The sequence below is a fragment of the Schistocerca americana genome, chromosome 2 (genome assembly GCF_021461395.2).
Source record: "Schistocerca americana isolate TAMUIC-IGC-003095 chromosome 2, iqSchAmer2.1, whole genome shotgun sequence".
Classification (NCBI taxonomy): domain Eukaryota; kingdom Metazoa; phylum Arthropoda; class Insecta; order Orthoptera; family Acrididae; genus Schistocerca; species Schistocerca americana.
Genome location: NC_060120.1, coordinates 341,937,152 through 341,950,572, shown reverse-complemented (window position 1 = coordinate 341,950,572; position 13,421 = coordinate 341,937,152). Strand labels below are relative to the sequence as shown.

Here is a 13,421-nt window from a genome sequence, read left to right as displayed (position 1 = left end):
CGTAGTTCGAAGAAGAGTCTCGCAATTTATTACTTTCTCCCATATACTTGTATATTTTGCGAAATGACCACGACGAGAAAATCAGAGAAATTAGAGATCATACGAAGGTTTTTCGACAGCGGTTTTTCTCACGTACATGTCGCGAATGCCACAGGGAAGTGAGGGGAGAATGTGCCAAACGCACCGTCTGCCACTTTGAAGTATAGTGTATCTTGCAGAAGCAGATGTATGTACTGCCTCTATAGATTTTCGATAGGCGTTCCACACTATCACCATATTGTCGACTAATAATAAAAATATGATCGTACAGAGTATGCTCATAGATATGTGGTTTGCTTGAAGAATTTTTGATTATCAGAGTCCATGATTTTTGTTGAAATTAAAGCATTCAGTTGCCAGGTATTATGTTGTTTTAGTCACAAAACCAGTTTCCACGCAGTCACTAGCCATCCTCAAATGTATCAAGTGTTTTGTTTGTTATTTCATCGTTTGACCTTCCTGTTTTCGGCGTAACTACTTAGCACACTACAGAATGACTCTCAGATGAATCAAATTCGTGTGAATAAAACAACAATAATATTGGAAACTGAAGCGTTTGATATCAGTAAACATGCAAACTAGACTTGGTGAAGAATTCCGGTACTTCGGGGAGTGGCAACTCAGTTACTCGTTCATGAGCAGTACGTTGTATTAGGCGAAAAATGTTCAACAAAAGGGAAAGTAACATCAAGTATGCCTCAGGACGCGAAATAGGCTCACAAATGTTCTCAGTAAGCTTAAGCCATTTGTTGGATAGGGTCAGTAAGGAAGGAAGCAACGGAAGAGATTGTTACCGAAGTTTTCCAAAGAATAATTAAGCAATTCTGGAATAATTAAGCAGTTCTCTGAAATCACTCTCCCTAAATTTTGAGAAAACGCACTATATTCAGTTCTGCACAACAAAAAGAGCCGTAGCAATAACTGGTATGCATGTGTACAGGGGTCATTAAGGATGGTATAGTGATCCAAATTCTGGAGTGTACATATTGGTGAAAACTTGAACTGGAAGAAGCGTGTTATTGAGCTTCTCAAGCAATTTACGGGTATTTTTGCTCTTCATATAAGTACCAGTCTTCGAAACAAACGATCAACCTCTGGACGTATTTTGTATATTTCCACTCAATATCGTCTTATTGAATAATTTTCGGCGGTAACTAGTCACTTAGACGGAAAGTATTGATTACACAAAACCGAGGAGTAAGAATAATATGCGGTATTCGCCAGATGTAGTGTAGGCACCTGTTCATGGCATTTTGACTGCACCATCGCAATACATACGTTCGTAATGAAATTCGTCGTAAATAATCCATCACAATTTGAGAAGAATAGTAATGTCCATATGTAAAACAATAGAGGAAAAATGACATTTATTATACATTATTAAAGCTATCGGTAGTTCGAAAATGACTTCACAGCAGCAGAAGGTTTTGATCATGTGCCCAGTAACGTAAATTGTCTGATAGATGGCAAAACAAGTTAAAAATCTAACCTAAAATTATTTCTCCTGGACAACGCCTTCAATTCCGTGGTCGAGTTTCCCTTTTAGGAACTGACAGCCTGGAGAAAAAACACTTGTTTTTAAATGTAGCTGCGTGAGGAGGACTAAAATACTGTAATGTGTTCTTAGTAAAGTACATACAGATCCTGTAAAGTGACTATTTAAAACATAATTTCGATAGAAGAATCGTCCAAATGACCTATGGAACATGTAGGTAACTCAGAAGTACAGCACTGTCAGATGGTTCGCTGAGGGAACTGTTGTCTGCGGGGAAGTATCGTTGCTGGATGATAGAAAGGAGATGCACTACGACGTAGCAGAATTTCCATTTAGTGTCACGAGTGACTTCTCTGTTAAGATGCAGACAAATGTAAGTTAAGGACCACAGCAGAATGAGAGAATAAGTAATCCCTAATCACAAGTTAAACGTCTGGAGCCTGTCATACACATTAAATACGAGTAATAGCAAAACGCTATATTAAGTGGTTTTAACAAGTAAATTCAGCACAAGATGTCAGCGAGATCAATTCTCGAGTAATGTTCGAAGGTTTGGGAGTCCTCATGAAATAGGCATGGCAGCACACTGCGAGTGCATTCAGAGCCGTACTGCTACGATCATAATATGTTGGTATAGTCTATACAGAAATTTAACAGAGAGACCACGAAACTTAAACGAGAATCCTTTAGAAGAAAGAAGACGCTGTCTCTCGGAACAGATGGCTAAGTTCAGGCAACATGTTCGCGAGGATAATTGTGGGGTAACTGCTTCCACCGTATACTGTTCGTAGAGGCGACGAGAATAATGTATGGCATATAAAAATATATGGACAATAACTTTTTCCTCGCTCCATAATCGAACAGAATAGGATAGTAAGTCGCCAATGTTGCTACGAACCACTGTACATTGGCTTACGGATAATTTATACTGTCCAGTTACATTAATATGACCACCTGTCACAAGCCTGAACAATCTCCTTTTGCAGACCGCTGCAAAACGTGCAGGAAGAGAGTTAGCGAAATTATGTAAGGTATCGATAGGTATATGGAGCCATTCCGATTCGAGTAACGTGCCCAGCTGTGCTAGCTTTCATGGTTGAGGATCCATGGCGCGAACAGCCCAATCGGAGCGGTCCCACAGAGACTCGATTGGATTAAAATCTGGGTAGTTTGGTGGCCAGAAGAGTGCGGTAAACTCATCGCCGTGCTCTCCGAACTGCCACGTACACTACAAACTGTATGGTAGATGCCATCGTGCCGAGGAAAAACAAACTGCGTGAAGCAGTGAATATGATCCCAAAGGAGAGATGCACACTTGTGTTGATCCACTGAATCTTCCTGAATGACGAGGTCGCCCAGAGAATGCCACGAAAATATTACCCAGACAATGACGCTACGTCCTCCGGCCTCGACCCGTACGGCGATTGTTGCAGGGTGTTTCCTTTCAGGCGTTTCTCGCCGTACACACCAATGGCCAATTCCCCGACGGAGCATAAAACGCGATTCGTCTGAAAATATCACGTGTCGCCACTCAGTGGACGTCCAGTTGTGGTATTGGCGTACGACGAACAGCAGTCAGCATGGGTGCATAATTCAGGTGCTCGCTGCGAAGGCCCATATGCGGCAAAGTTCGCTGAACAGTCGTTGAGGAGACACTCTTCGTAGCCCCTTGGTTCACTTGGGCGATCAGTTACTCAACAGTTTCACGTCTATTCGCACATACACTACTCCGGAACCGTCGTTCACCCCTGTCATCTACGGATCCAGTGTGCACCATAGTTGCCTCGGCACCGGTTTTGGATAGCGCAATTTTCCCATGCACGTTATACCTTAACCATGCGGCGCACGAGCAATTTGCAAATTTAGCCGTTTCGGAAATGCTTCCACCCTTGACCCTAAAGCAAATGATCACGCTCTTTTAGGCGTCAAATAAATCGCTCCGTTTCCGCATTACAACCAGTGCACTTTTTTCCGCGTCCCCAGACACTCTGTGTGTCCTCTACTGCTACTGCTGCTATCTGTGAGCGGTTATTGCACAGGTTGACGTCGAACACAGGTGTTCACATTAATGTGATTGGACCTTGTCTATGAAGATGTAGTGAAACGCAAAACTTGTTTCTAAGCCACTCAATATTAGTAACCTACAATTTTTACATTAATGATCTCCAAACATGTCACATACGTGGCCAACATTCCGTAGTCTCAACTTTTGCGACTATAGGATATGTTCGACATTTCGATTGTGATTAAAAGGCTGAAACAGCGGGACACCTGACCGGCATCAGCAAGTGTCAGAAAATGGAGTAATTAATACGTTTTAATAAAAATGTTATCACTTAACTTTGAAACTGCATTTGTGCAGAGGGTACTAGAGAAGTTTCGCAGTACAACTAAATTTACGTTACTCTGTAAGAAATTTTCTACTAAACTGAACATATTCCTTCTTTCATCGTAACTATTTTTATCCATTTGTTTTCTGTAGATACACACATTCATCGTACTATGCCTGCAGAAACTCGTCATCTGTACAAAATCATCGTCCTTTCAGGTTAGCTTTTGTTTTTGAGAATCATGTGCCACAAAGTCAAGTTTAAGAGGAAGGTGTTCAACATCAAACATATCGTTTTCCAAGAAGATAATGTCCCAAATCACAGAGCTACCTGTGCCCGCATTTTGACTAGGTCACGTGACCAGCCCAGAAATTGATAATTGACTATTATCGAGCATCTGTGGCCAACTTCGCAACAGGAAATCCGAAAGTGCTGTTGTAATCATGGTAATTAAGTTGTTTAAATAATTTTCGCAACGGTCTATTTCTGTATGTTTTCAGGTAATTGTTTTTGTGATGAAGTGCGCGTACGTCTCACGGTTCGCTCTTAGGGAAACTTTTTTAAAGGAAGAGTCGTTTGTTTGGTGACAGACATTTGCTGCCCGTAATCACAACTGGTCGCTACAAGTAGCTGAGGTTTTTAACACTCATTAGTGCTGTGGCAGTCGTCCTTTTGGTTGCCCAATTGTATCCTCATTGCGGGAGAAAACTACTTTAACCAGTATCTGGCCAGTAAGTGCAGGATAAATTGTGTCGGAAAGCTTTTGCCACCATACATCACGCCAAGGGTCTGGACTGAACTACAAATCTTTCCGTAATATGTTGTGGAGAGACCGTTCCTTTGAATGGGGACATTTAACTCAATAGTCTCGGTTATTATTCATGATGAAAAGGTTGTATGCTGGCCTGGGGTTTCAACTTCTGCCATTGCCACAATAAAGACAAATCAACACTACAAGCAATCGTCACAGTCTCTTCCATTAAACAGTTGCTACTCAAGAGTTCAGGGAAGGCACAAAGTCTGAGCCAAACGTGATGGCTTTTTCGCTGCCTACCACTTTCCGCGCACGTAGCGTCGCCTGCCGAGTCAGTGACCAAGGCGCTCTGCAAAACACGCCAGGTGTTTGCTCCGGCTCCTGAATCTTAAGCAAGGTCTTGGCCGCTGAACAACCTTCATTTAATGTGGGAAGCGCTGTATAGGCAGCCAGTATCTGTGACCAAGGTCTACTCTCGTTCTAGAGACGAAGATCAGTGTCGTTGCGCGTAATCGCTTCACATGAAATTCAGAATGATGTCATGGATAACCTATGGCCCATTGCTTCTCACACCCTGCTGCGATCAAGTATGTTGTTCGTGAAACTTCCTGGCAGATTAAAACTGTGTGCCAGACCGAGACTCGAACTTGGGACCTTTGCCTTTCGCTGGAAAGTTTTCCATTTGATGTTAAATCAGCACATGTAACGTAGGATGACCAACTGAAGGACACACTAGCGAGAAATACAACTTTTTGGCAGTACTCCATTGTACTCTTGGTGGTGAAAATGTTGCTCGTTAGTAGTCAGCGGTAGCCTTAATAGTGTAATGTTTGCTGAAGGAGAGGACCTTGTGGTAACTGTATTCCATTGCTGCGCTGACACCGCAGATGTCACTGACCGACCTTTGGAGGTCATACCGGTACGGAATCCGTTCTGCCCATCAGTCGTGCGCTGGAACAGTCCTGTTTATGGTGGTTGATATGCATTGCTCACGGCTGAGGAGCGGTTCCATGTGCATATGAATGTACTGGCACTTCGTCCAGGAGGCATAGCAGTCGTCCGAATTGATGAAGACGTCAGTCGCATACCATCTACAATGCAGCATCTGAGAGTTCGCTTTTCACTGTTTGTACGTTTCCCAGCGAGATGTGATTTTTTAGCAGAGGATGGCGAAGTCGTAGGTCGTTGCGGGTCAACCGCGTATACAGCGTGGTTGCCCATAGAATGAGCAGGAGAGGGAAAGGGGGGGGGGGGGGTGTCACAGCACATTTTCTGTGTGCAAATGAACTTATATTTTTATGCTGTTTAGGGGCGCCCCCCCTGATGTTAGTAATAGAAGTAGCAGAAGCTGTAAAAGTCGCACCTTACTCGTAAGTAAACCAGTCATAAGTAGCGAAATAAAAAAGATTTGTCGATAAAAAGATTTTTTACTTGGTTTTACAGACATGTCTGAATGTGGAATTGACGCAGTAGTTATTACTCCCTTGAAGCCATGCTCATAATGTAGAGTTGTCGTACTTTCGCTAATAACTTCTTGCGAGTGGTTGACTGATTCCCTAACAAACTCATAGCCGATTTTGTACCCTTTGCAGCTGTCTTATCCTTTTCTGCTTACTGGTGCTCTCTTTTAATATGCGAACACATGAATTTGATATCGTTCATTTGTCTAAATATAAGGTAACATCTTAATAATATTGGCGTATCTTAATAACATTGGTAACTATTTCAGGAAGTTCGCGTGGAAATTTAGTAGCCACATGTTAGTAGTCTAGAGCTACAGTGCCAGCGAGTCGGAAATCATTCATGATGTTCACGTATATAATAGCAAAATTTGTTAAATGGGATGAAGACCCAGGTTTGACAATAGATAAATTGGCAGTCTTCAGTTCGTTAGCAAGATATGAGGAAGTGTAATTCATGTAGGAAATAAATTGCACTAAATCATAATACTTGTATTTGAATACTGCTCACTTTGTGTGAGATGAATATTAGTTTGGTCACACAGCTGATTTATACCTACGCAAAGGAAATCATGAATGACCCGATGTTTACCTGTAAAATGTCACTGGAACGGTTTAAAATTTGGACATGCAAGCGCGTCAAGAAGTATGCCGCTTATTTCATTGAAAAGTACTTTCAAAATTTCGAGGACGTGTTTTGATTAAGAAATCAACTGATGGCGATGACTGTTTCGTCAAGTTTTTCAACTCACATTCGGGAAGAGCTGCTTTCTGACATCCAGGTTTAGGTTTTCCGCTTCTTGTGTAAAGCTAGTAAGACGAATACTGGGTTGGCTCCTTTGAATGGGAGACGACTAAATGCTATAAGTAGCCATTCGTCTCATGATCTCTTACGGCGCCAGTTGGACGTCAGTATGGAGGAAACTGTGTTAGCATACTGCTGCTGTCTCACCAAGGAAAAAAAAAAAAAATTACTTGGCAAGTCAAGTGTCTAGTACGAACACGAAGATTGTTACATATAGGTTCGGATAAATGTGATAAATCCTTTGTTGCTGATGTGGAATGGATAACTTAACATTTGCTATGCGACGACGGGGCAGGAGATTGTTTGCATCTAAACAACAGCCATAGTAGTGTGCGAAGACGGACTGATGTATAAGGGGCGGACAAAAAGTTAGGTTGAAGATACCTTCTTGGTAAAATATCGTGCCGTGCTGCGTGAAGAAGTCATCGTTTGACAGGAATGATCGATCTTTCAAGGTCTTTCCTAAGGGAACCAAGTGGTGGTAACCGTATAGGTAGAGATGAAAACTATAGGCCGGGTGCTGGAGTGTCTCCCACTTGAGCTGACCTCACTTCCGCGTTACAACATTGGCGATATGGGGAGGTGCGTTATCACGAAGGAGCATGTCACAGTTTCCCGGTTTCCGACAGACATGCTGCCCTGTACACATTCTTCATTCTCCGATGGATGTCTACCGGTGTTCGTTCTCCGACAGCCTAGAAGAGAAGAGCAACACGTTGGTCTCGTTTGGACGCATTTGGTAATAACGTCGGCATAGTTCACTTTCCCGCATTTACCGCACGCATATCAGAAAGACCCGAATGCTACAGTAATCCCTTGTCGCCACGTGAGTGCTTACATATCGGCATAGGAGTCGCGCTACGTTGCATATAAGCTTCAGCAAAGCCTTCAAACGGAAACTTTTGATCACCCCCTATAAATATCAGTGGGGGTACCCTTTTGTATGCACAGTTCCGTAGCTGTCGGGCAAGAAATCTAGACAGACGTTTGAAGCTTGCCATAGTCGCCAAGACAGACTTCAGAGGGTTTATTTTTTTATTTTTTATCAGTTACCCGTATCCATTACACACATCAACATACCAATCCAGAATACTCAACTGTCGTCAATAACGGAATATAATCTGTGGATTTCTGTTTTAACTAATAACGACAAACAGCATCATGGCTGTGATAGTCGTATGGCGTCACGTTAAAAATTGTGAAACATGTTTATTACGAATCTGTTACTGTCAATCTTCAAATCCTGTACACTCAAGACGCACATTCACTTCACGAATGTGTGATTGCCATACAAGTACTATCTGTTAAATATGCAGAAGTAACATCTTTTAATACCTGGTGGTTATCTGTGGAATCGAAACTAATTGTAAACAAAATCATTGGTCCAACCAGCAACTTATCTCGGTGAATATGACTTTCCTAAAATATTTTAGGAACCGTGGTGATCCGGTTGCATAAATAGGTGTAGAAGTATCGTGGCCGATTATTTTTGATATTATGCAGCTCTGAACTGCAGGCGACTAGGATCTTGGACTGACAAGTGATTACAAGCGCAGGCAGTGAGCAGGAGCGCCTACCTGTGTCTGTGTGTGTGTGCTGCGCCGGCCGTCCGCGGAGCACTCAGGTTGAAAACTGGCGTCGCGGGCGCCGGCGGCCGCTTTATAGCGGGTCGTGGTGGCTCCGTCGTGAGAAGAGAAGCGAAGCGGCGGAGGTAACAGCGGTCAGCCGGGGTGACTGACTCACCCGCAGCCCCCACCTGCGGCCGCCGTTCGGCGGGTCACCGTGGCGTGCTGCGTGCGGGGCCCGCGGCCGTCAGCTCACGCTCCTTCCACAGGAGTCCACAGCACGGGGACCCACGTCTCAGGACACCCGTTCCTCTCGGTTCCAGAGACGTTAGTCATACGGCTATTACCTTGTGGGACCTCCATTCGCTTCTGTTACAATGCTTCATCTTCGGGATAATACTTCCTACCGAGTTCTGAAACACTGAAGACGGCGTTTATTGCTGGGCTAGTAGGAAAAATGGATCTGGGACGCTACAGACGCTGACGTTTACTTCAAAGACGTCCCATGAGTTGGAGATTGGAAATTTAAGCAAACCAGTCTAGGAGATCCATCTAAATTTTTTCGGAACTATATGCGAAGGTCGTTGGATAGTAGTATTATCCTGCCAATACAGAAAACGTCCGACTGTATTTTGTTGCTACAGTGTGACAAGCGTGCTGACGTCTGAAATGATTTCACATACATCTGCAACCGTTTTTTCGGTCGACCAAAGCGAGTCCAAACTAAAACGACTACTAACAGAAACTGTCTACAGTTTGAAGGTTGGTTTTAGCCTCACACTGCGTTCCTAGGCATAGTCATATTGGAGATGGTATGTCTTTGTCTTCCTCCATGTTTCGGTCATTTACTACTCCTTTCAATGATTTGTACAAGTGAAATATGCCAAGTTGCACATTGAACAGGATTCCACGTTAAGCTGTAGGTACCGTTATACAAGTCAAGATGCTGTTCTCGTGCTAGGGGAAATGACTACAATGAGGTGTATCTAACCTCCGGAGGAAAACTGAAGAATGGCTGAAGATCAACTGAAAGTAACAGAAATGGCTCCGGTTTGGAAAAGCCGGTATTAACGGCCGAGACGTCGTTGAGATACCCTATGTTCCACCATAGTGACATCCAAATAATGTCATAGGAGACCAAAAAACGAATGGTTACTTATATGCGTCTTTGCGAGGTGTAATTATTGCGGTCACTTTTACGGGAGGAGCTTGTAGGGTAGTTTTTGGAGAGAGGGGAAAAAAGGTCAGGATTTAAAGACTCGTTGCTGGCAGAAAAAAAATCGTCTCATTGTGAGACGGATCGACCTGATGAGGATTCAACTTCAAACCTTTATACACACTATGTTTTTGTATTAGGTGCATTGTGCTGCCACCTACTGCCAGGTACTCCACATCAATAGGTGAGAAAACTTGGATTTCATGGTTTAGCGGATGATCATAAGCTACACATCACGCCGGTAAACGCCAAACGACGCCTCGCTTTGTGTAAGCAGCGTATACATTGGACGATTGAACAGTGGAGAAACGGTGTGTGGAGTGACGAATCATGGTACACAATGTGGCGATTCGATGGCAGGGTGTGGGTATGACGAATGCCCAGTGAACGTTATCTAACAGCGTGTGTAGTGTACACAGTAAAATTGAGAGGCGGTGGTGTTATGGTGTGGTCGCGTTAAATGGAGGGGGCTTGTACCCCTGTTTTGCGTGGCACTATCACAGCACAGGCCTAAATTGATGTTTTAAGCACCTTCTTGCTTCCCACTGTTGAAGAGCAATTCGGGGATGGCGATTGCATCTTTCAACACGATCGAGCACCTGTTCATAATCCACGGCCTGTGGCGGAGTGGTTACGCGACAATAACATCCCTGTAATGGACTGGCCTGCGCAGAGTCCTGACCTGAATCCTACAGAACACCTTAGCGATGTTTTGGAACGTCGACTTCGTGCCAGGCCTCACCGACCGACATCGATACCTCTCCTCAGTTAGCACTCCGTGAAGAATGGGCTGCCATTCCTCAAGAAACCTTCCAGCATCTGACTGAACGTATGCCTGCGAGAGTGGGAGCTGTCATCGAGGCTAAGGGTGGGCCAACACCATATTGAATTCCAGCATTACCGATGGAAGGCGCCACGAACTTGTAAGTCATTTTCAGCGACTTGTCTGGTTACTTTTATCACGTAGTGTATGTAGTCCTACACTTACGCTGTCGTCACACGGGATAAGACTGATAACGTTGACGTGTACACAAGTGGGGAAATCCAACGTCGTGAGAGACAGCTTCGTTGGCACACGGGACGAGCCGGTTAACATGATTTTGCTCTCTCAGTGTTCTCCATCGGCAGTTATCGGTTTTATTTGGCTCGCAAATCATACATTTAGCTCACGAAAACAGACGCACGTAAACTTTCTACGCTAGCTCTGTTAAAACTTACGTGGTTCTGTCTGTGGTGTAGATGAATAAAAACTCCAGTACCCGTGTACGTGTAATAAGACAAAAAGGAAAGTTTCATGCTGAAACGTCCTACTAAACCCGCAGGACAGGATAGGTAGTTTAAGTTGTGGAAAGGGGCCAAAATGAGTGGTTCTCCTTTACACTGGAACATACAACCTTTTATTTGATCAAACGTTACAAAAGCCAAGAAATTAAAAAAAACACAGCTTTAGTTTTGGAACTTAATTAGCGACTGAATGCGCCATACAATCTCATGCCTTAATGGCATTACTTTAATTTAAAACGGCTGAAAGCCAATAACTTAAAGCTCAACCAAAATCAGAAATTTAAAAAATTGCCAAAGGCTTTACGTAAAACAGTTCTTAAATTAGGCTGAAGGCTCAAGCCGTCTGACACCTTAAGGGCAAAACAATCTTAATTTAAAAATTGGCTAGAAGCCATACCAGTACAAACAACAAGAACAAACAAGAAAAGGCAGTACACCCAAGGATGCTCAGAAGTTCCGAGGGTCGGCCTGGACTTCAAACACTAACACTTGCTTAAGTGAGACAGACAGTTGGCCCAACCATTGTCGATCCGACGACAACCCAAGCGACAGACAGTCAACAGACCCACCGACAAGATAACCTCCGCTTCACCCGATCAGCACCAAACAGGGAGTTCAATGGAACAACGTAGAATGTATTGGCGGCCACAACCAATTATACACTGAGCTGTCAAGCTACACACCATGCTGGACAGCGACAACACGATGAGGAAAATACACTGCCTAAATTTACGTCAATGGCCAAGGCAGGTAACCGGAATGCTAATGGTCACAAGGCAGAAGACTCTGCTGGTGCACTTCGCTTCAAATAACCAAGTGCAGTTAAACTCCACCTGAGGGTGTCTAAAATTTGCCAACTTCAACACACATGTTGTTGCTCGTGGGAATATCCCAATAACAAACTCCAAACGACACAGTGTGAACATTCGTGACTGCTGGTAGATTAAGCAAAAACTCAACTTTCATGTCCAGGATCAGTGAGTCACGAACCTCGTAGCAATGGGAACAGTACCACCCACTCCGACACCGCATAGAGGCCACCAGCGGGCCCGGCTAAACTACGCGCCGCGGAGATTCCCTCGCTGCTCCATGCCAACTGACCAACTCCCAGGCCCGGAAACGGTGAAAGGACGAAAAATACGTCGGCCGATGAGACGACCAACCGAACGACCACCCAACGGTCGTCCCGCGCCAATCTCCCTCCGTCGGACAGTTCATGTGTGTCGCCAGCAGTCGGCGTCGCCGAGCACTGGCTGTCGGCGCCTCACCGGCGCTCCGTTCTCGACTTCATTGCTGCTGCATCCCGACTGCACTGCTGGTCCGTCCCGAACTGACTGCCAGACACACGACGATCCGGAAATACTATCAGTCGCTCCAGAGATGGTACGACAGTTTTGTTTTTAGTGTCACAGTGTTGTTGAACAGGCTTATCGGCTTCGCCGATTTTCCGTGTATTGATGTAGTTGTGTTTAGGTAGTGCTGTTGGGGCACCATTTATTCACTTTGGGGGTCAGGATTGTGATTTTTGAACTTAAAAGTTCACCAATCCGCTGCCCTTGGTGGGGTACTGCGCCTTGCAAGAAGGCTTGGTGTTTGATTTTCCTTTCCTCTCCTCTTGGTCCTTGGTATTTGTTGCGGCTGGGATGCCGCTTTCTTCTTTGTCCATGGTAGTTCGGCGTCTGCTTGCCGCTAGATTGTCTCTCGCAATACGATCTACTTGGTCTGGTTTAAGGTGGTTTGTGTGGTTGAATTTTGCTTCTGACTGGGTGTTGGGGTGTATTTCCTGATTTAATCTGTGGGGTCCTCTGTGATAGATCGTGGCACACTCTGTTTGTGCCAGGTTTTTGGTCGTTTGGTGCCTACGTCTGTCAGGTGTCTGCAGCTATTTCTCATGTTGTCTATTTTTTGGAAAATTTTTGTAGTCAGTTTCCTAATTGTTTGATCAAGTGTATCCATCTCCAGCTGTTCATGTAGTTGGGATATTCTAGTCCAGTAGGGTGCTCCTAGGATCCACCTGAGCACCTTGTTTTGTACTACCTGCAGTTCACATTTCCTTGTTGGGCAAGCTACTGCCCATGATGAGCATCCATATGTCATTGTGGGCAGCACCGTTGTCTTATATAGTGTCCGTTTTGTTTCTGATTTCAAGTTCTTGCTCTTACAGAGAGGGTAGAGCGCCTTGGCTAGGTTCAGGGCTTTTGTCTTCTTCTCTCTGATGTGATGGTGGTACAACAGTCTTCTGTCCAGCGTCACGCCAAGGTACTTGACCTCGTCCCTCCAGGGTAGTTCCAGGGCGTTAAGCCGCAGATGGTTCTGCAGGACTGGTCGCTTTCGGGTGAAATAGATGGCGGTTGTTTTAGCAGCGTTTAGATGAAGTTTGTTTGCTCTACACCAGTTTTCCACGCTATTGATCTGTCGTTGTAGTCTGTCGATGGATATGTTCTGCCGATGTTCACTGGTGTAGAACGCCGTG

General features: G+C 44.4%; 1 protein-coding gene across 1 annotated transcript in view; it reads right to left on the bottom strand.

Annotated features, from left to right (window-relative positions):
• LOC124595246 overlaps positions 1–8,596 on the bottom strand; it is a 38,576-nt gene extending 29,980 nt beyond the window's left edge. Inside the window, exon 1 of the mRNA XM_047133907.1 lies at positions 8,461–8,596. The gene's annotated coding sequence lies outside the window, so the exon portion shown is untranslated. The remainder of the gene's footprint in view (positions 1–8,460) is intronic.
• Between the last annotated feature and the right edge of the window lie 4,825 nt (positions 8,597–13,421).